Here is a 22,144-nt window from a genome sequence, read left to right on the forward strand (position 1 = left end):
AACACATATACATACATGTGTAATGATTATCATTTATGTCCATCACACAGTAGATGCTCAATAAATTTTTCTCTCCTTCATTTCTTCCATCTGTGTCTTTAATATAATACATTAGAGTATACTGAGTGCCTATGATGTGGTAGACCATGTCTCCACATCATGCACTCAGTATACTCTAACGTATTACATTAAAGGCACAGATGGATGCTAGATGCAACACAGAAAGGTGCCTCATTTCTGTCTCATGGGTATGGGTGATAGACCAGTGGGAGTCACTGGATTCTCTTCCTTCCTGATAATCATTGGGGTTCTTGTAGATGCAGCAGGTACTCAGTAAATTTTTGCTGAATACATTTCTTTAGAACCAAAGGGCATTCGCCTCCTCCAACCAGCCTTTGCACATTATTTTTGTATAGATCATTATATAAAACAGAGATGTCCAGTGTTGCCCCTTTTCAAAATATTCCTTGACCTTTTTCTACGGGGATTGACTATCATTGTTGTTATTTCCTGTTCTTTTTATGATGCTTATTTATGCATTGTTATTTTTTTAATTTGAAAAGGAGAAGTTTTGATGAAGCACACTTGGGACTGGGGTGTAGGGGGGACGATGAAAAGGGAAAAAACGAAGGGGTGTCTTGTAATTTTAGAATCATTTAAGAAAGACAATTCAGACCTTGTTGATATATACCTACAAAAGGAATTATCTGAAGATTTAAACAAAAAAGCCTGACTTAATCTCTCTTTCTCTCTCTCTCTGTCTCTCTCTGTCTGTCTGTCTGTCTGTCTGTCTGTCTGTCTGTCTCTCTCTCTCTCTCTCTCAATGGCAAAAGGTTATTTGTGTTTTTGTTCTTAATACTTTTAAAATTAAAATGATATAAGCAAAAATAAAAAGAAACACAAAATTTATAAAAGCATTTTTTATACAGTGTAAAAATATTCAGATGTTTACAGAAGCAACACGAAAGTAAAATCACCTCCACTGCAGCTCATTCTCTAGTGTGGTAAAATTTTTAAATGTTTCTGGTCATTTTTCTTCTGTTCTACAGTAACTAGGATTCTAGTACTCTCTCTTGATTTATGAGACTTATCATCTTTTGACTCCTTGCTGGATGGGATTTAGAGCCACATCCCTAAATGCTCCCTTCCGTTGTCACTCCTTTCTAGAATTCTGTCAGTCATACTATTACTAACCCATTATTAAGGTATAGTAAAACTCATATCTGTTCTCGAAATGTAGTTAGATTTTCCATGTCTTATAGTTGATTCTAAAAATTTGTTTGGATTGAGTTCCTACTGTTCCTTTTTTCATTCATTTATTTGTTTATTCATTCAACAAATATCGAGTGCCTATTTTTGTGCCAGGTGTGGGCCTATGTGCAAAGCATATGCAAGTGTTCACAGTACTGTGCGCAAAACAATTGAATAAGTTTTGGGCAGGAAGAGACACAAAGTGCATACCTCAGTTATGTTTCCAAGAATTTTCTATGAAAAGATTTATATACAAGTATGTTGTATTATTGTTTAGGGTGATAAGTAGGGTAATAAATACCCTGGAAATTGTTTAGATGCCTAAAAGATTGGTAAACATTAAATAAATAATGCAATCCACATGTGATGGAATCACAGCCATTAAAAATCAAGTTTTTGATAAATATTAAATAACATGACAGAATGTTCATGGTTTAATAGTCTAACGGAAATAAGGGAAACAATATAAAACTGGATCAATGAGTTTTTAAGATTTTAAAAAGATGATAGATACAGGAAGAAATATCACCAAGTGGAAATGGTTTCAAGTCTCTTTTCTTAATACCTACTTGCTGCTATTGTCTGTTTTCTACAGTGAGCAACTGTTGTCTTTATACTATGCAAAACCCACCCCATTATCTACACAAAAATTAAAAGTAACATTGTCACTGCCCTCAAGGAGTAGATTCTCAATCTGATAGAAGAGACACATTTAAACAAGTCATCATAATGTATGTCAGATGGAGAAAAATCAGGTCCCCAGAGTTTATATAGTGTCGATGGGATCTGGACATCAGAAAAGACGCCACAGGTAGCATCAAGAAGTGCCATGAAGACACAGTAGGATTTCTGCAGGCAGAGGAGAGCATTCCTGGACATGAGCTGTGGAAGTGAATGGTGAGAGGTGAGCTGCCTGAAGTTGCTGAGATAGAGTGTAGATTGAAACATACAGAAAGGAATCAGTCTGACAGTGGTTTAATGGCTTGTGGAGAATCCTGGATGCTTTGCTGAGGAATTAGAATTTAAGGGCTATAGGGAGCTATGGAGAGGTTTATAAAGAGAGGTGGACTTGAGCTATGACATTAAGATGCAGTCTTTGGAATCAGACAAGCCTGGAATCAGAATCCCAGCTCTGCCGGTTTCCAGGGATATGGCACTTAACCTTTCTCATCATCCGTTTCTTCACCCGCTACTTGGGGGCAAGGAAATCAGCTTTACAGTGTGAACATGAGGATTAAACGAACTGATACAGAGTTTCTCATACATGAATAATGAGTAGATCTTTTTTAAAACTAAAAAATGTTGGCACTGCTTCACACCCTAATTTGTGTTAAATTATTTTTATGATGACATTACTTTAATCTTTACAAAAATAAAATTTGTTTTAAATTAAGTTTAATGCTCTGCTATGGGTATAAAACCAAAACAAGTTTATACATTACAAGCAACAATACAAAAAAGCAATATTACTTTAATGTGACCAGTTTGTAATCTATATGAAAATAAATCTTCATGGACGTGTGAATATGGTACCATCTGCCTCGGCCAGGTCATTTAAAGTTTGACCTTTTCCATTCTGTCTGTGCTGTGTATTCATTCTGTTCTCACCCTCACTTTTCCCTATGCCAGACCCCAGGAAGTACTGTTTGTGTAGCGCACAGAGGCGTGTATTGGGTCCCTCTCTGTTCTTTCCTCACTGGCCCATGACTGTTAATATCCTATTCCTGGCACCAGTGCAGTCATGAACATACATGCAAGTGTGAGCACTGAAACTGCGTAGTAGTACTCAGCTATGAGGGAGTCATCTTGATGATTTTTAAAATATTGGTATGAATATTTAGTACACACACACACAATTCTCACTCCTTCTATGGTTCTATACTTCCTCTTTGTAAGAATATATTTGTATATATCTCATAGAAAGCTTATCATTATTAATGGTAGTTTTATTACGGCTAAAGATTTTTATACAGCAAGTACATGAGTTAGCTATTAGTGTGTAACAAACCACCCCAAAACCCAGTGGTTTAAGACTACCAGCCATTTATTATCTGTCATGAGTGCTGGGCTGGCTGGATAGACCTTTTTATCTGGTTTGAGGGGACAGTGGCTAACTCATGCATCTGCGGTCACCTGCAGATAGGCCAGTTGGCTTTGCAGGTCTTGGCTGGGCCCTCTCGCTCTTTGGTGCCTTAGCTGAATGGCTGGGTTTTGCTACATGTGGTCTCTCATGCTCTGGTAGGTTCGCCTAGGATTGTTTTTACGGTAGCCTGGACACATTCTTCTGGCGATCACAGAGAAGCAAGAAAGAGTAGATACATGCAAGGCCATTATTTCTGCTGCACTCTATTGACTGAAGCAAGTCACACGGCCAGATTGATAGGTTGGGCACATAAACTCCACAGCCTATTTCTAGGTGAGAGGAACTGCAAACTTGCTATTCAGAGGATGTGGTTACAGATAGGTATGAAGAATTTGAGCTATTTTTATAATCAGTCTGCCCCAGTAGATAAGAGGTTGGGGTACGGAGATCTATTAGGAAGTTCTACTAACCTTCTTTGTGAGAGAGGGATACTGCCTTAGGAGGGAATGGATCTGTGACATGTTCTGCCAGTTCTTGGTGTGGGAATGAGGAAGAGGGTAGATTCGAAGATGACTCCAGGGATCCATCAGCCTGGGTGACTGAGAAGATGATGAAGCTGCTAACTGAAATAAGACATTCAGTAGGAAAAGCAGGGTTCATACTGGGGGCACGAGAACCGAAGAAGGTCAAAGGTGGAGGGAAATAAGTTGAGTTTGACTTACTGGAGCTCTTCCCATAAGGAGAGCCCTTCTACATCTGGTAGCACATTAAAAATCACCTAAGCAGCTTTAAAAAAATACAATTGAGTTTCATCCAGACCAATTAAGTTTAAATTTCTTGGAATTGGGTCTAGTGTTATTTTTTAAAATATATTCCTGGGAAATTCTGATGTACAGCCAAAGTAGGAACCATAATCTGGATCAATGTTCTGCCCATACATTAGAGTCACCTGGAGATCTTATACCAGATACCGATGCCTAGGCTGCACTACCAGAGAGTCTGTTTAATTGGTGTGGGATAAGGACTAGAAAAGTATTAGAAAAACAAAATGTCTTTCTGGGTAAATTTAATGTGTAGCTACACTTGAGAACCACTGACCTAGATAGTTAATTTTCACTGTGAATAATCAATGTTTTCAGGTTGCAAGCCATGGCAAAGGGGCACTGTGACAGAGTCTTGTAAGCTCTGGGCAGGCTCCGAATTAGCATGAAATTGCTGGGTGCCAGCCAGGGCAAGGGGACAGGAGCAGTCAGAGGATGAGACCAGAAACTTCAATGACCCAACCTAGATCAACACCTGGTGCCTGAAGCACAAGGGCTTCTCAGGGTTAATCCTGTTTCAAGGAGAGATGTGGAAAAACCTCCCTGAAAAGGTCTGGAATGTCAAATGTCATGATGCCATCTGATGTCCCTGCCCTCTCATTCAAATTTGGTTTTCTCTCTAGTAACACCTAGACAATGCAGCTTCCATCATTTTTTTTTTTTGAGGTGAATTCATAATGTCTTAGATCTCAGTATATGTTTTCCTTGATTGCAAACCAAAAACCAGCTCTTTCTTGAGTTCATCCCATTCGTCTAATCTTCGACCTTGTCACAATTTAGATAATTCCCGGACCTTCTTTTTGTTAATATCTCATAAATATTTGTAGACCAATTATCTGTCCGTAGGCAGTCACTGAGTCGACAACAGATATTTAATTTTTTTTTTTTCATGTTCATATATCATTCTTGGCAGAGCTTTACTCATTTGGGGGTTTTGGCTGCCTTTCTGACTTCTAGTTTATATTTGGCCTCCATAAGCCTCATCTATTTTGGGGAAATATTTAATTGCATAATACGAGTCGCATCCTGTTAGGTATGCCACTGATAATGTCTTCGAGTTCAGGGTTCTTCAAAGTGGGCATTGGAATCACCTTAGGGTGGAGGAGAGTTTGTAAGAAGGGAACATTTCTGAGTCTCACCCCAGATCTCTGAGAATAAGGCTCAGGCATCTGCAATTTTCACATGTTTTGGGGGGAATTCTTATACGTGCAGTTGTTATTGCTAAAGTTATTACCTCAGCATTCTGCTTAGGGAAGAAATCAGACAAGTCTGTTTGTTTTTGGTGGGAGAGGCTTTGCTCCTCAAACCTCTTTTGTAATCAAGACATAGACCTTTCCTTAAAGAGTTTTTGAAGATATTCTACACTAGGAATAACCATTTTACTTCCATTTTGACTATCAGTGGGGTTGATCAACACACAGAGATTTTATTGTGTACAATCGACACATCTAAGGTATATGCAAAAGTAAAAGGAAAAAGAGGATCGGTGAGTACAGGAGATAAATTCTGGGGCAGATGAGAAGTGGAGAGGGAGAGGAATTTAGAAGCCTGTGTGTAGAAATGGTCTAGTGTCATCTATGGCAGTGTCCAGTGACGTTTTACACCTTGAGCACTTTACGGTCTACCAAATCCTTCTACATGTGATCCTCGCACTGGTCCTGGATTGGCTAGACCAGGAGGGTATTAACACCCCCTTTTCACGGATAAAAAAACCGAGACTCCGGGCAGCTATTTGCCCAAAATCAGTTAGCTACTTGATGACAGAAACAGGACTAGAATTGATCTTAGGACTTAATCCTAGAGCAGGATTCGTCTGTCTTTCCTAACCTGTACTTGGTCTGCGCACCTTAGACTTGTTCTTCTTGCTTCTGTTATGACGAAGCCTTCTTGTCAGTGTCTTTTTTTATGACACAAGGTAGAGTGGTTCTTTGGGGAGGTTCATGGCATTGCTGTGAGTAGAGTGGGTGTCCTTGAAGTCCTTTGAAACCCACATCATAAAAGTCAACAAGCTCGCCGAAAGAGCTCATGCTACCTGTTATAAACAGAAGTGGTCTGTGCTACCTCAGTGTCTTCGTTTTTCCCTCTCTTTCCTCTTCCACTTTTCTCCCATGCATTTAACACAATCACCAAGAAATGCAGTTGTAGCTCTGGGTTCTGAGGAAGCTCCAAGTCACGTAGCAATGACTGTCAGCAGAATTAGGTCTAATGGAGTCAACAAGATTGATCAAGGTCCTGGGGTCACCCTCTGTACTCCAGTCCAGCAGACCTTTCCTTGATCTAAATCATTGTGTCTGAAGGCGTGTAGAGCCTGCTCCCACCCCCTCCCACCCCCATTTTCTTTCTTTCTTTCTTTCTTTTCTTTCTCTCTCTCTCTCTCTCTCTCTTTCATTCTCTCCTCCTCTCCCCTCCTCTCCCCTTCCCTCCTTTCCTCTCCTTTCGAGTAGGCCCTTTTGCTTTAGGTCAGAGTTGGTATTGATCCTTCTGTGACTATAATAATTAACCTGGGTAGCATGCTTTAATGTTTACAAGCTTTTCATCCCTATTTATCTTGATTATTACATCAGGTGATATAGATAGTTATACTATCCAGGCATGATTATAATAGTCTAGAAATACCTGTATAATTCCCTAGACCTGCCATCCCTCCCCATGAAGTATTAAGGTAAATGTATGCACAGAGGGGGTGAAACAATGCAAAGGAACCACTCATTGTTAGGTAGGGGTTAGGCCCCAAACACTGAGCAGGATTCTGGTCAACTAGACTGCATCACACGGAAAACCTGGGAAGACCTGAGCGACCTAAGAAGCCAAAATTACCTTGCTGATTTTACTGCTTTGGTGAGGGGAAAAGCCAGTCCCCAAGTGCCTGTTGAGAAGCCCTAAAGAAAAGGAAGTGGATGCAAAGATGGGGCCTAGGCCTTTCCGGGCTGGAATTCTGGAGCTTTGTAGGAAAAGACACACATCAGAAGAGAAAGCCACAAAGAACCGTGGCGAATGAGGAGCAGCCCCAGGCCTGACCTTACTTCTTGAGGCTGAGGAGGATGGACAAGACCTCTCAGTGATGGAAAACCCCAGCATTAAGGGCCAGCAAACTAGTTTTTCCTCTTCCTTGGGCACGGCCTTTGTGATTTGGAGACCTGCAAGGGGAGGGCACACTAGCCCAATCAATATGACTTGCAGCTGTGTTTTTGCTGTGAGGAAGTTTAGGGTCAGTTAATTCACTTATTCAATCAAGGTCATTTGTTTAGTGAGTGGAGGAGCCAAGATTTGAACTTTCTGAGTTTGGCTTTAAGCCCTAGGGATTTTTCCATTGTACTACCCGACCTCTACCAACCACCATCTCATTCTTCTATGGAGAATCAGTTCTGCTCCCCTGGGCTTCCTCTGGCAGGACCATCATCATTAGAACATTAAAAAGAACCCCCAAAATGTATTTCCTGCACTTAAAATCTATTTGCCCAAGGAAGACATTAACATCCGTGGGGTTGTCTGGCTCATGGTTTAGGAAGCCTCTGGTTGCAAATGGAGATAACTCTGCTAGATGGGGCTTAGATCACATGTGTATTTCATCTCACTGTTTCTCCTTGAAAGCTCAAATGATACAAATGCCCATGCTGTCCCCTTAAAGAGGTGCTGGCGTTTATTTTGAGAAAGAGGCCTATTTTAAGCTAAAGGACAGGGGCTCCCTGTCCCACTGCTGTGCCGCTCTGCACTCAGCAAAAATTAAATATTCTCTAAACAATAGGTGACTCAGCCTTAGCTAAATCTTAGGTGAAATGGATTTAGCAAGCAAATAGAGAAAATGTCTTTTTTTTTTTTTTCATTTTTCCTAGTCCTGTTTGATAATTCTCAGTGCTCAGTGCTTCTTTCATCCAAAGATCTGTAATTAATTAAGCTTCACAACTCCCCTGGCAGGTAGAGAAGTACAAGGATGTTCATTTAAAACCAATCCTGTTTGATACAGTAGGGCTGTTACTAAGGCTCTTTAAAAGAAAAACCTCTCTATTGTGAAACTTCCTTTTAATAGAGTAAATTGAAGGAGAAAGGAACAAAGTAATTTTGCCTGGCGTGCTTGCTCAGTTCTGGCCACAGAGAGTCCTGAGTTTGGGGCTCTGATGCCATCTTGGGTTAAACGAGGTATATAAGCTATTGCTGCATAGCAAACTATCACAAGATGCAGTGGCTTTAGACATTATCTCACACAGCCTCTGTGGATCAGGAATTCGTGAGTAGCTGAGCTGGGTGGTTTGAGTAGCAGTCAAGATATCGGCCAGGGCTGTGGTCATCTGAAGGCTCGACTGGAGCTAGAGGATCCACTTCTAGATGGCACACGTAGACGAATGGCAAGTTGCTGCTGGCTGTTGGCAGAAGACCTTTTCTTACCATGTAGGCTTCTCCAGAGGGCTGTGTTAGTGTCCTGATGACATGGCAGCTACCTCCCCCATAGCAAGTGAGCTAAGGGAGCAAAGGCAGAAATGGCAGTGTCTTTTATTACTTAGCCTTGCAGGTCACACTTTTGTCATTTCCTCAATGCCCTATATTGACTACACAGTTCAGCATTCTTCGTTGTGGGAGAGGACTACACCAGGGCATGAATACCAGGAAGCAAGAACCTGGAGGCTGGCTAATGTGATGATATATTAAGCATGAGTTCATTTGTGATATTTCTGGAGTATCCTTTGAAAAGCCAGCTTAGAGGACTAAACATCATGCATTTGAAAAGAAGAGAGAGTAAGAGGGAATAATGCAGTTAACTTTAGAGTTATTTGTAGGTTTAGAATAAATCACTGCCATTATTCATATGCATAGGTAAGTGATTAAGCCTGTATTGAAGTGTATAAGACTATGGCAATGCTTTCATCATTAGGAGCTGGATACTAATTTGTCCCAGACCTTACAGTGGATTGCTGGTTCCCATTGTTGATCTATGGATCAGGGTTGTGTCAACTGCTCGGAAGCAACTGAAATGTTTTTTAAAAATACAGATACTAGTCTATGGCCATGCCACCCTGAACACGCCCGATTTCAGAAGCTAAGCAGGATTGGGTCTGGTTAGTACTTGGATGGGTGACCACCTAGGAATACCAGGTGCTGCAGGCATAAAAAACAAACAAACAAACAAACCACACAGATACTAGGTCTCTACTCCTAGGGATACTAAGTCAATGCATTCTGAGTAATGGCCTCTATATTAGGCAGCGGTAGCCTCAAATTATATTGAGTGAGAATCATGATTAAGAGTGGTCGTATTGGTTTGTTTAATACACACACACACACACACACATTAGAAAGCCAACTCAATATTGGGGACCCAGTGGCTAAAGGCTGGAATTAGTGGTTGCCAGCGTTGTTTTCGTGCCATATTGTTAAAAGGGGCAAAGATAGTAGAAAGTACCCATATTGCAAGGGCTGCTAGAGAGACAGACAGACGTGGGGTTGCTGACCAACAGTTTGAAAGGCTGTCATAATACTATAGCAACATATGCAAAGACTTATTGCCATGTAGAGAAATACTGTCATATCCTACATAAATCTTATCCAATGGTTCCCAAACATTAGTATCTAGAAGAATCACATAGAGAGTGTTTTAAAATGTGGATTAAAAAAAAAAAAAGTGGATCTTAAGGTTCACCCCTGGGATTCTGATTCAGTGGTTCTAGCATACCTCAGGTAGTTTTAATATAAGTGGTATGGAGACCACACTTTGAGATACACTAGGCATAACCTAACTTAACTGCAATTTATTGACTTTGTGTCTGTTTAATCCCTAGGAGCAAGAGTTCAAACTATAGAGTGGCTGACATAGAAGGGGCTGCTTTATAGAGTTTACATGGATGATACTAGGCGAACTGCTGGTGTGCATGAGGAGTACTGTGAGGTCTGGACAGGTGTGGAAGGACATTTTATTACCATTATTTTTGTAGAAGTTTGCCTTCCTCCAGAATGATAAACTGTTAGAGGTAGAATCTATATGTTTTTTGATTTTGCAGTTTCCATAGAGACAAGCATAGTGCCCTTCCTGCAACAGGCTTGCAATAGGTGTGATATTGCACAGGAGTAAGTTTATCGAGGTGGCCAGGAATTCTGGGTGAGAATTAATCCATTGCACCTGGAGCGTGTTGCATGTTGTGGTGACTGCTTTGTGACTCCTGAAGTTGAGTGACTCTGGGGATGTGGCCAAGCTCTCCTCTCACTTGCTGCTTCTCTCTTCTAAGTGTCTCCAGGTGGGTGGTGATAGTGAAGCAGTTATGGCATTAATGACGGTCTCCAGGTTTGTGACTTTGGAGAGTGAAATTGGAATAAGAATGGAAGAGTTGAGTAGAGGACAGCCAAAGCCTACAAATCACTGCTAATGAAGGACAAGGCAAAAAGAGAATGTTTCAACCAGATTGAACACCTCTGCTTTAATCAGCTAAGAACACCTGGGTATGCCAGGGTGGCAGAAACAGACAATAACAGGGTCAAGAAGACACTCAGTGGCAAATAGCAAAGCAGCAAGCTGCTTGTGCATTGTTTAGAGAAGACGAAGGAAGGGAAGAAGCATGATATGATTCATGATATGACTACCGACTTCATTCAACAATAATTTGAGTTGCTACTATGTGCTAGGACCTGTTCCAGGTGCTAGGGATATTACAGTAAACCAAAGAGACAAAAAAAGCTTAGATTTTAGCTGAAGAGATAACTAATGAATAAATACATAATAAAATGGCATATAGTGATTAGTGCTAGTAATAAATAAAAAAAAGCAGTGGAAGGGAATAGATACTAAAATTAGAATAAATATCACTCCAAAGCAGACTGCTTTGATATGGTAATGATATTAACAGTTATTATTTTAGCAAATTCATTTAACTAACATTTAATGAGTTTATATACCACACACAGTGCTGGGCAATGGAGATATAGTGGTAAGGCAAGGCGAATTTCCAGATTTTATGGTGCTTTTATTTCCAGAGCAGGAAAAAGGCCCTAAATAATCAAACAAAGATACATAAGAAACATATAAGACAGCGAATTAAGACAAGGGGAACTGATAGAATGATTGGGAAGGCTACTTGAGTTTAACTGAGGGAATTTCCAGGGAGAGGATACTTACAGTGAAGTCTGAATAGCAAAGAGGAGACTGCTCTGCAGAAGGCATCCAAAGCATCCCAGGTCGAGTTCAGAGGCCCCCAGGGCAAAGGCCCTGATCTCTGCAGGTCCAGAAATAGAAATAAGGCCATCGGAGCTGTATAAACCTGGGGCAATTGGGAGCCTGATTAGAGTAACTAAGGACAAAAATAACCTTCTTTAATAAATATGACTTTGAGAGCCTATATAACTACTAGAAAACTATTTTTCTTTCCATTTAAATATTGCCTCTCTTCCAGCAGAGACAAGTGTAACATTTAAATCGATCTATTTGTAACATGAATTACTTCCTGTAATTAGGAGAAATTTGGAGAAAAATCCAAAAAGCAGGGCAAGCATTATTATAATAAAATTTTATTAAATAGTGCAATTACCAAAAATATTGTATGTCAGTATGTTAGTTACTAAGAGTGTTGACTCGGGTAGTAACTGGGAATTCTTGGTTACTATTAGTCTCCTGGCCCGTTCATCTTCCACACCACCTTCGACGCAATGCTTCTTTTCGGGGCTGGTATTCGAAATCTCAAGTGTACTTTGTGGATAGCTTTCCAGCTTCCCGAACTGCGGAGCAGCCAGGGAGAGCCTTCCGCCTTTGGTTGTCTCCACTTCCTCTTCCTGACTGCTGCAGTCTCTTTAATTCCTGTCTAAAGAGTAGGTTTGTGCACACTGGTCTCCTCTCCATCTAGGGTACGTGCATCACCCAAATCCTCTCTCGTGTCTCTGGGGAGCATACCAATCGTTTTTTCAGGTGTTCACATTTTTTCCTTTTCTCGGTTGCTTTTCCAGTGCTGTCTAGAGAATCACTCCCCGCACCACGGGGTCCTCTTCCCCTCAGTTAACCATGCAAGAGATTCTGCTCACTCATCCTCTACATTTCACACTTCCCTAAAGCATCTTTCTATTTATACTGGTTACAGAAGTTGGAGTGAAGATCAGGTGGGCAGGTTGTGTTGCGTAGAAATTTACTTATATGCTAAAAATGCAATGAAAATTTTTCAGTTTCCTGTATATTTGAGTGTAATGTCTATTCTCCAAAATACACTTATTAACTTTCACATTATGAATCACTAAGCCTTATGCTTCTCCAAAGAAGGGAGCATGATTTCTCAAAGTGCAGTATTGTTTTTAGAATGAAAATTTAATGTTTCATGACCAATTCAAATCATCTTTGAAATTCTACACTACCTCAGCCTTGATCAGCTTTAAAATGCAAATGCTACCCATAGGAACAAATGTCTTGTCAATTATTAAAATTAAATGTTAAGATTTGTGATGGTTTCTATAACAAAAATGTTTAAAATTATCTTAGAAATAGTTCTTAAATTCTAATAATAATTAAAAAGGACAAAAGCAGAGATTTGAAGACAATAACAAAAGCAAAGATTAAGTTATAAAAACTAAAATGTATTTAATTTTTACAGGCATTTCAAGGCATTGCATTAGAAACCTTAGAATAGGGAGACAGGCATGTGCTCACGTTCTCTCTTTCTCTCTCTCTCTCTCTCTCTCACCCTTGAGTCAATATGCTTTCTGATCCGTAAGAATGAGGATCACCTTGCTTATTGAAATTAGAAACAGGATGCTGATCTTAGTTTTGCTTTCTAACTTGGAGAATGTATCTGAAAAGCCAGAATAATGATTAAATGTTGCTGATGTTCTATAAAATAGGTGTAAGGATAGTCAAATGTTTATTGTATTTCTGCTGTGTGCTTTTTGCCCAGAATGGCCCTGTGAATGTGAAGGATATAAAAGAACTAGACGGTATGCTGTCTGCCTTTGAGAAGTTTGTCAGTGAGTTGGAATGATAAAAAAGACTTTATAATACACAACTCAAAAACAGTACATGCCAGTATCTACCCAAGCACTAGATAGCACAGTGCAGAGATACAAATAATTACAGCAATCGACTGAAAGGAAAATTATTAATATTGTGAGGGGTCTACATGGAATGCTTCATGAAGGAGGAGGTGTTTAACTAGACCTGGAGGGAAATACAGGATTTGGCATCCTTTTCTTTTTAGTGCAATGATAATAACTAATTTTTATTATAATGATTAGCTGTCTGTTGGCTCAGAGATTAGAGGATGGAAAAGCATGACAAAGCCACAGGGTAAACCCACTATGTTTTAAAGGTCTTTTAAAAAGGAGTTGGAAGAAAGAGAGGCTTTCTAAGAGCCTAGGCTTGGGGAGAAATGTAGGAGGTGCTGAAGAGAATTAATGGATAATGCGTATCATTTTGTACAAAGTAACCTTGACACAAATGGGGCAATTTAAAAGAGGGTAAGTGACTCCCAGCCCACACACCCAGGTTGATGGAGGAAATAATCATGGGGTTGATGACAGATTGGAAAAAGAAGACCTAGGGTAGCTTTCCCCCCTCCATTATGTGTTTCTCATCTAGAGGTAGGGAGCTCATAGCTGAAAGAACATTTCAGAAATTCAGCCCTTTTTACTTTCAAGTAATTTTCAGTAAGTAACTTGATCTAATAACAAATTAGATGCACCTCTCTTTTCCCTCCTCTCTCAAGCTCTGTGAGGACATGTGACCATTGTCATGCCACTGACATCCAAGAGGTTGAAGTGTGAAACAGGCTATAAAAACCTAGATAATTGTAAATAATTTTTGATGGTAAAGCAGTGTGTCACAATAGGTGAGTAGGGGTGTGACTGTCCCTGTGCTTCACAAGTGAAGTAAGTAATATTGCTCTGAGTCAGTGGTTTTCAACCTTGGCTACACATTAGAATCACCTGGGGGGCTTTACAAGCTACCGATGCCCAGCCTCTCTCTCTGCTCCAGAGATATAGTTAGTCTGAAAAGCGGTCTGGGCACTGGATTTTCTAAAGCTACCCGGCTCATTCTAAGAGTTAAAAGTACTCCTCTAAGACACTGCTGGATCCCACCTCCACAGTTTCTGATTCATTAGATCTGGGATGGAAACCGATCATTTGTAGTTCCGTAATGTCCTCAGGTGATGCTGATGCTGCTGGGCTGGGGACCACATTTTGAGAAATTCTGATTTAAGCTATTGAAATCAAACTAGTTCATGTTATACTAACCATTTCCTAAAATTTGGCCCTTGAACATAATTGTTAAAATGCATATTCTGGGTACCTTCCTCAACCCACTGCATTAGAATGCTCGGGAATATGCCATTTCGTCTGTTTGTCTATCTATCATCTATCTATCTATCTATCTATCTATCTATCTATCTATCTATCTATCTATCTATCTATCTATCTATCTATCATCTATCTTATGGTGACATTGGTTAACAAAATCCAGTAAGTTTCAGGTGTACAATTCAATAGTAAGGCATATATATATTGCGTTGCGTGTTCACTGCCCATAGTTAGATTTCTTTCTGTCACCACATATTTGACCTAATCTGTGATTTTAAATGAGATCTCCAGGTTTTTATTTTGGGCCTGACCATTTGTGGACTAACGTGTGGTTTAAAGTTTTGTTTCTTTTGTATCTTGCTCCAAATATTTTTACATAGATTGAATATGTGAGCATATAAGGAATTTCATACTCATTTTATGCTATTTTTTTATGAGAAGAACTATTTTTAAGAGTTTGGATTGTAGTAGATACTCTGAGGCATTAAAAGATCAAACCTGGGAGAAGAGGCTTTATTATGGGGCTTATGGTATAATAACAGAAACATCTGTTCATGTAGCGGCAGCAATTCTCGTTGTATGTGAGATGTTTTGGAGATAACTTTTAAAAGCAGGCTTTGCAAATTCAATATAGTTAGGTAATGCACTCAACACAGGAATTGTAAAGATTTGAGGAGCATCTTTCAAATTTTAGAGGATATTAGAATTACCATGGATACTTGTTAAAATTTTACTTTCCAAGTTGCAACTCCAGAGAGACTTAATCCTGGATAGCATCTAGGAACGTCTGATCCAGTAGGTATAGGAAACTCATTTTAAGAAATCGTAGGGTAGGGACTGTGAAGGGAAAAAAATATTTCCATAGTTGACCTGAGTTGCTAGTAGAGAATTTGCTATATGTTGACTTTTTGTACTTTATGCAAGTCAGTGTCCTAAGAGCTAGGGGTAAGTGTCAGTTCAGGATTTATATTTTCAGTGTGTAATATTATTCTGCCAACCTGTTTCTCTCTCTCTCATGTAGATACTGTATGGCTTTGATTTCGTATCTCTTTCCTATTATTCCTCCTCTTATAGAGGAAATGGAGGAGACAGATGGTTCAGATGAGGACCAAGTCTGGTTTGCATTTAGCTTGGATTTTCTTCTCCTTTATCTTCCTGTCTACCAAGCTTATTTTTCTTGATCTTTTTTTTTTTCCTTATTGTCCTCTGTACTCTCGTCCATGTGTACCACCCCCATTTCCAGTCCATGTTCCATTTTCACTCTGGGCTGTCTTTCCTTTGTGCCCTCTCTTTGTGGTCATTTCAATGTGCGGGCAGGATAAAAGGGTCACTGAAGACACTGTCAGTTTGTGGTTTTTCTCCCCAGGGGTGGTGGAAGTGGCAGTAGGTTAGTAAGCCAGGAGAAGAAAAACCTACACACGTCTTCCATGACATTCTAGTTCGTGAGTATGGGGTTAATAGAACCAAATAAAATAATTCACCAAAACTCAGGGTTCATAGGTGAGACAGAGACAGGCCTGGGGAAAAAATCTTATATAACAATCAACATTTTGTTAGTGAGTGACAATCTTGATGAGGGGGGGTAAACCGGTGAAAAAAATGAATCTTAATTGATTTACAGTATGGTCGGCTTGCCTTATCAAGCTAACTCCCAACCGTTTTAGATCATAGTGAATGTGATGGAATTATTTCTTTTGCTTTTGCATTTCAGAGTTCTTTTTATCTCCACCTACTAAAATGTTAGCTTTCATTAAAAAATCATTTCCCAGTCAGAAGGAAGAAAAGACCTGGTAGAGGAGCAACTTTTATTGGTTCTGGTGATGATTGGGCATGGCAGCAAGGTCTTTTGTGATTGGCTCATCCGTTGTCATGGAAACCCAGGGTAGTGGATGAACCCAGGCAAAGTCTGAGGGTTTCGACCTTCAAGATGGATGGCTGCAATGTGTTTTGAACTGCACAGGTATGCGAAGTGATATGTATTCTTTACACTTTCCCTCTTTCACTTCTCCTGTAACCTTTAACAAGAGGTTTAGAGCGTAGTTAAAGCTCTTCTATTTTTGTATTTTTTGCCTGCCTTCTTGAGGCAAGTGCTGAAGTGGAATTGCCAAATTGAACTAGGACAAAAAGCAGAGGTGTACACGGACAGCTTCCATGTAAGTCCCTATTGGGAGTGAGGAAAGAGATTCCCAGACACTAATAGCTACTTTGTTAGAAGGTGTGCACATGCGCACAAACACGTGCATGCCGCACAGTGCCAAGGGATGTCGAGAATGAACTGGAGTGATCAGTTTTAAGGTAAAGAGTGAGGAAAGTAACTGGAGAAACAGGCAATACGAGGGAGAGGATTTAGAGAATTACACAGAGTAACCTTCAGGTGTTGTATCTTTGAAGCAAAAAGAATACTGGGGACTTTTCTGTGGAGAAAAATTGTAGGAATGTTCAGTTCATATTGCTGCCACCAACAGAAAGGAGACTTGTCCCTAGGGCCTTCAGAAACGTTGACATTTTGCTCATGCTGCTCCTCGACTCAAGACTCTCACTTTTATATGATAGCATTTGTTTAGGACATATTTGTTTCTTGAGCCTTCCTTTACTTTTTCAGGTATCTCCCCCAGTCTTTTTCCCCCCAGAGTTTCAATCACTTGAATAAGATATGTTATCTATGTAAACAAGATGATAAAATGATACCTTAGATCAAGGATTCAACCAAACCGAGAAACCACATATTATAAAATCCTAATAAAAAATTTAAAGTTTTGACCAAAGAGCTCATTTCATCTCCCACAAATGCAAAACTTTAGATATATTTATATCAGTGGACTATTTTTTCCCCCAAACTCCGAAGTTCAAGTAGCTGGTATACTTTTGTTAATTGGTGGTGTTTTCATCTTTTAGATCAGGAAACCGAGGCTATTCATAGTTATTGTATATGCTGTGTCTAAGTGTTATTTGTATACTTGCTTACCATTCCCCTGATCTGTCTGATCGGGGCAGAGAGTGAACCTTGATAATTCTTGGCTTTCCTGTATACCCACAGATATGCCTATTTCATAACAGAGGCTGGATAAATATTGTCCAACTAGATCATGTTTTGTTTGAGTACACAAAAGGAGACAATGAACTAGTTAGGGCTAGACCTTCTCGTCTCTCCCGAGCTTCTCGAATTGCAATTAGGACATAGCAGTGTTGGTCATGGTGTAAGCCCTTAATAAATACATTTCAGTGGATTGACTGATGGACTGAATCAAGTCTCTGTTCTTTAATACTTGTCCCATATGCTTCAACAAGTACTTTAGACCTTACTAATTTGATTGGTTGTATTTTTAGACTTGTTCTATTTTGACACAAAGGACAGACAATATAACTACAAACATAGTGACCTTCTGGATTTGTTCCTGTGGATAATCTTGACGTAGTTTGTACTAAGTATCTTAACTGTTTAAAGATACAAATGTTAGAGTGACAGGATTCATAATTAGTCAGCATTGTCCCTCCACTCCTTTTAATGTCATGTCTCATGCTTTGCATTGGTCACTAATAAATCTAGATTGTTATTCTGGTTAGATGTCACCTTACTCTCCATTTTATAGGTCATTTGTGGTCTCTGTCTCCCTTTGATGTGTTATATTTCCCAACTCCCTGCCTCTACCCCCAGCCCCTTAGGCCCCTTCTCATTTCCCTATAAGCTTATTTATTTATTAAGTTCTTAATGTGCTTGGTCTTATTTTCCAACCCCTGTTACAAAGCGCATTTCCAGTTATCCCAGGAAGAGTGAGTTCACTAAAAGGCACAGTGAACTGGTAATCATAAAAATGATCATGTCCAGACTTCAGCTTAAACAAAAGAACCTGGATGTATCTAGAACCCCTTCTGTGTGACTCCGTCTGAATCATTAACAGGAAAGTCACATTTACAGTTGACCCGCTGCGTAATTCATTGGGAATAAATTAGTGCCTCACTTAAATTACTCTGTATTTCACGTTTCTAGTGGTTGGTTCCCATGTCTTATGCCTTCAGCATGGAAACTAAGGAAAGGATGAGCTAGAGATTTCGATCAACTGCAAGTTGCTGGTGATTCTGAGAGAGAATTCAACAAATCAACTAATAATAATCTTTGCCATTTAAACTGTGCTCTCTCTTTTCCAAGAACTTGGCTTTTGGTTATGTCTTTAAAGAAATGCTGCCAAGGTATTTAATTCACACAGAGGGAGTTTCCAATCCATGCTCTACAAATGAGAGACAACCAAAGTTTTGTCTTGCCCCCTTTCCAGTGGCATGGAAGAAGTAAGATGATTCAGGCAGAATTAGAACTCAGGATGTTCTGTGTCATCTGGCCTTGAAAAATCCCTGGTGAGAGAGGAGGTTGTGGAACTCACTGGCTAACCTCTAAGTAGACAGAACTTCAAAGCCCAGAGATGTATGACTTGCCAAGGATGCTAACCAAATTATGGCAGTTTTAGCTCATGACATGTGTTGGCTAGGCTGCCAGGTGGATTTTCTAGTGCAAGCCTCCTTTTGAGGAAAGGCCAAGTCATTCTTTAATAGGAATCGAGACATTTTCTTCAATAACGCCTACCCTGCCTCTCCCCAAAAAGCCATCATGAAGATACATTTCTGTGTTGATTCACCAGGCAGAATTATTAATACAGGTAGCATGCCAGGAATGCAGAGTGTTAATATAGTTGCTGAATAAGACACTAGTGCCACAGAGTTTAATAATAGATAATAATAAATAATACAGTTGGAAATTATGAAATTCATTTATAGAGTAGATGACAGGGGAAGCACACACACATTCACAGAAGAGTGTTTCTGATGGGAACGCTTAGGTGTTTCCATTTTACTTGCCTCTTCGGCCCTTTGGCCTACCCATTTGAGAGACAGGTAGGACATTCAGAGATGTGCCCAGCTGGGACTTTTAGTTTACGCAGTGAAGTTGCAGGTTTCAGCAGCTGAGTCAGAAAGTTTGAGTTGTGCTCCTTGGACAGTTATCAGTTAATCCTCTTAATGCATTTATTACTTTTCTCTGTGTCGTGACTGGCTATCTTCCTTTAGCGAGGGGAGACGTGTCCACGGTTGGTCATTCTCTCCCATCACAACTCTTGTAAGTCCCTGCATGTAAGAGGGTGACAGTGGAACATTGAGATCGAAGATGGGAGAAGGCTGTGAGTGGGGCTGTGGGTCGAAGGTGGTGACAGGAGGTGAAAGATGTAGCCGCGGTTCTGGTCCAGCGAGCTCTACAATGTGCCGGCGTGAGCTTCTCTTTCCTCATCTGCTCTAGAGAAAGCCAGCTGCTGATCACTATTAAACCTGTATTCTTTTCCTAGAAGAATGGGATATTTACCCTCTTACTCTTTTAAAATAAGATAAAAAGCATGGGGTGGGAAATTAATTAATGTCAGTAAATGAAGCATGAGGTGCTTGTCCAGGTATGATAATGACTGTGAATTAGTGCAGAAGAAATGGAATGATGTCGAAAATGAACTGCACTGGCACACTGCTTTGGGATGGACTCAGCCACCCCTGTAATGCATTAACTCTTCCCTTGCCTCATCCTTTGTCCTGCCTCTCGGATACTCTGGGCCAACCCTCCTGCACTACAAAGTCTCAGAGCTACCGTACTATATAGCCTGTGGTTCCCAAATGGAGCCCTGTCTCTAGGAGAGACACAACCAGCTGATAACGATATCCTTTAGACTATAAATGAAAGAAGTCTATGTCTACTTATTAGATGAGTGAAACCATATCAAAAAGAAGCAACTGCCGTGTGTTCCCTGGTTAGGGGAACTGCAAAATGATTCAAGAAGGTAGTAAACCAGCTGGAGGAAAGAAAATGGGGTGGTTCCTCAAACTAAGTTGCTCCCTCTCCTCCAAAGCCGCAGCTTACCTTTGGATTGTCAGTAACTAATCTTCACCCCTCTCTGCTTTTCCAGTTGTGCCTCGAGCTACGTCTTTTGAAATGTCTTCGAATAAGTCCAACAAACATACATTGATTGAGCACTTCCTGTGTACAGGGCACTGCAGAGTGGAAATACGTAAAAAAGGCATGCTCCATATTCAAGGAGTTTTCTTCTTATGGGCTTGGCACATAGTAAATACTCAACAAATTGTTGCCATTATCAGTATCATTTTATTTAATTTAATTCATTTTGAATTTTTCTTTGGGGACAGGACATTTCAGGGGTTCAGAGAGCCCATGACTACTTCCTTTTCTTTTTTCTTCTCTCTTTTCCTTTCTCTTCTCTGCTTTAAGGTTTTTGGCACATTGGTGAAATGAAGAAATACAAAAACACAGTTATAATAACCTTTAAATGTTAACATTTAAGAAATTAATTGCTGTTAACACAGAAACGCAATTCTGTATAGACACAAAATATGAATCACTGAATTTAAAGAGGATATTAATTCATAGTATACTATAGGCAGGTGGTTAATTAGCAGAACTTCAGTTTGGAATTGTTTATTGATATCTGACACCTTTCTGCATCCTTATTAATGGTGGCTCTATATGCATACTCATTTGGAGGTAATAAAAGATTGAATTTTATCATATTTGTTATTTCCTTAAATATACTCCATAACAACAAATAGAACCACATTGAGAATAAGTGTTGAAGCTGGGCTATAGGCTTGTGATTCTTACTACTTCTATGAATGTTTGAATGTAGCCATAATAAAATAAATTGTAAAGGCTAAAATGCTGAGTGAGGAGCCGTTTAGGAGTACAAGCCTGGGTAAATATCCTCTCTGTCACCCCCCTCCCACCCAGCGCCTTGTCCCTGTTCCTTGAAGTCCAACTTGGAAGGTAGAGAGGGAATGCTGTGCGTTGCTGAAATAGTTCAACATACATGTCAAGGGCGTTCTGTTAACTTGAGATGCCTCCTGTTCCTGCGGGAGGTGTGCGAGCTGCTGCTCGAGAGGACAGCTTATAGCCTGAAAAGGTGTACACTCTGTCCCATTCAGTCCCTGGCTTATCTTGTCTTTGACCTGCTGATGGAAGAGGCAAGTGTAGAGATGCTTCTACCTGGGGACAGTGGCTCTCCCTGAGCACAGCGGAATCTATTTATCTGAGTAGCTCTGTTAAGCCTTCCTCTGCTCTCCTGGCATGGCGGAGGGGATGCTGCCGAGAATCTGGGCTTGCCTGGTGAGAGAATGGGCTTAAGGAAAAAGGAGAAAATAGGATCACAAACGAGATTCCCATATCTGGTTTTTTTTTTTTTTTTCCTTTTCTTCACTAGCTTATTAGAGATGGTTACATCACAGAAACATATGTGAATCTATATCTGTCAGCTTTTGGGTGCTTGTCTATTAGAGGGTGGTGTCAGGGTCCATAGTCACCTTCATTAATGATTTATCTGGGTACAAGTCAGCTCATAAAAGTATGCGGGGCTTTGGTTGTAGTCAAGAGAAAAGTTATTCATGGGCCATTCAGATTGTTTTATTTACTGACCACCTAACAGAAGAAGTCTGTGTACAGACCTCAAGGTTATGTAGTAAAGGGAGTTCCAAAAGAATTCACAGTTTGGCTGGGACACACTAGGGTCTGTAGGCTGACCGGTTTCTACAGATGTGTAAGAGCCAACTCAAGTCTGTAGGTCCCCGTTGGTTGAGTTTTGATAATCTTCCTTTCCAGTCACTTCCATCGTCTCACTGACCTTCTAAATGTATCCAGTATTGCCTGTAATGTAAACTTTATTTTCTTATTAAAGTTCTAAAACTTTTGTTGCTTGGTTTC

At 40.0% G+C, this 22,144-nt stretch overlaps 1 protein-coding gene and 1 pseudogene across 1 annotated transcript in view; both read left to right on the top strand.

Annotated features, from left to right (window-relative positions):
• The window catches only part of NRXN3 (neurexin 3), a 1,427,156-nt gene that overhangs the window by 201,067 nt on the left and 1,203,945 nt on the right, over positions 1-22,144 (top strand). The gene's annotated exons all lie outside the window — the stretch shown is intronic.
• Positions 9,147-9,255, top strand: LOC111737902 (annotated as a pseudogene).

The sequence above is a fragment of the Pteropus vampyrus genome, unplaced genomic scaffold (assembly GCF_000151845.1).
Source record: "Pteropus vampyrus isolate Shadow unplaced genomic scaffold, Pvam_2.0 Scaffold32, whole genome shotgun sequence".
In the NCBI taxonomy this organism is placed as follows: Eukaryota; Metazoa; Chordata; class Mammalia; order Chiroptera; family Pteropodidae; genus Pteropus; species Pteropus vampyrus.